Source organism: Sorex fumeus, unplaced genomic scaffold, assembly GCF_029834395.1.
Source record: "Sorex fumeus unplaced genomic scaffold, SorFum_2.1 ptg000003l, whole genome shotgun sequence".
Taxonomy (NCBI): Eukaryota; Metazoa; Chordata; class Mammalia; order Eulipotyphla; family Soricidae; genus Sorex; species Sorex fumeus.
This window is the reverse complement of record NW_026606060.1, coordinates 60,328,014-60,330,000: the sequence shown is the minus strand read 5'-3', so window position 1 is coordinate 60,330,000 and position 1,987 is coordinate 60,328,014.

The window sequence follows — 1,987 nt, the reverse complement described above, 5'->3', positions numbered from 1 at the left end:
ATTACGACCTTCAATATAGGGAGGAAAACATTAACATCAGGTAAATTGATTTTGACCTCTTGACCCATGGCTCTTGTTGAGAGTTTATTATAGAAATGAAAGCTACAAGTGACCTTAATGTTTTTCATAAAAATTTTAAGCTGTCATTGGTGAGCCAAGCATAGGTCATGAAATCAATGGGATGGTTCAAAACCTGCATCTGCAAAAGAGTAAGAGGATATAATCTAATAGAAACATCAGAGAACTGAACATGATAAAGGTGGATTTTTGGGTAAGCTTTTAAAATTATAGACATGCAGTTATTCATGCAGAGAAAATAATATCTTAACAAAGGTGGTAATAAAGACAAATTAAATAAAATCATTTTTTTTAAGTTTGAAAAAACACTGTTGAAGATCAATTTTTTTTCTTGCTATGAACAATAAAAAATTGTGAGCTGGGAAAACGGACTGGGTGAAGTCACAAATGAGTGGCCAGTGCAAGAGTTGAAATCATGTCTTTTAACAGTCTAATGTTCTCTGAACAAAAAATCGATCAATTAATTTCTAACAAGAGGATTGATTGGTGGTTATGTACTTCATTTAATATATTCTTGAACTTGTATTGTGAAAGTCAAATTTTCATCATGTGTTGTTAACTTACGGGAAAAACACACTATGTTTTTAGAATTTTTTCATTATTTAATTCTTTTTCTGCTTTGTTTCATAGATAAGCACTAGACTTTGATAAATTATCAGTTCATGCTTTTGTTATTCAATTTAAAGTTGTTATTTGTGGTCAACTTTGATATACAGGGTATACTTAAATATTAAGAAACTATAACCCAGTTATTTTTTTTGCACTAAAAAGGTGAATATCTACTTTGACCCTTTCACTGATATGCCTTAATCATCTCGAAAAAATAAACATTCAAGGATGTTTAGCAGCCTTTCCCCCCAAATCAGGGAATGGTAAGAAGGACCTCAAAAGGATACTTTAGCTTTTAGGATCTTCTTCTTTTTCTTTTCCTTTTGTCTAATCTTTTTGGACTCTTTCTCTTTTTTTTTCTAAGAAATTAAACATTCTTATTTTGTTTACACAGGGAATCCTATAACTTCATTTCAAGAAGACATTAGATCTAGCAAAAAAACACTAGATTGGAATGGCAGGGAAGGAGAGGAAATTTTCTTCTACCCTCTGGGTTCTTTTTGGGCTGGTTGAGCAATTCAATTAACAACAGACAGATTAGTAGGAGAAAAAAGGAAAATATAATTATGCATGTATAGACAGTCTCTATATATATGGAGCCAAAAGCCAATGGCTAAATTGAGGGTCTACATCCAGAGCTAATGAATGAGACAGGGGTTTGAGTTTCAAGAAAAGGGAGAGTGTGGGCGGAGCGCAGGTGTTAAGGAGAGAGGACTCATACTGAAGACTAGATGCTCTGCAGTTGGAGATTTTCCTGCCGTATGAAGGGCTCCTCTGAGAGCTTATTTCTGGTAAATTTTCTAATTCTGAGTACGGAACCCCATTCCTGTCCTTCTAGGTAGTTAAGGGAATGGTCTTCATCCTTCGTGAATCATCAGGAGCTTGGCTGATCTCCCCAATGGATAAGCACCGCCAGAGGCTCAGATCTCAGGGAAGTTTTCCAGAACATCTTGGGGAGATCTGTCCCCCAGAACCTAGCGACGTGAGTCCAGGACTGCTGCTCACCTAAGTTGTTTGTGGATTTCCAGCAGGTTTCTCAAGATCTTTGGGCCTTGGTTTCTTTCTTTGAAAACTAGAGAAGTAAGTCTAAGTGATCTCTTAGAGATCTCTTGTAATCTTTTCAAGTCTCATAACTATGTGGAGGTTATAAATTCAAATTTAAAGAAGCTATTCCCAGAAAGTCTTGAGTGGAGAGAAAGAGGCACGTTTCCATGGATAAAGATATCAGGGTCCTTCCTTTTGTTTCTCCTTCTTTTGTGGGTTAGATCCTGAAATCTATCTGTCCCCTCCCCCCCCTTTT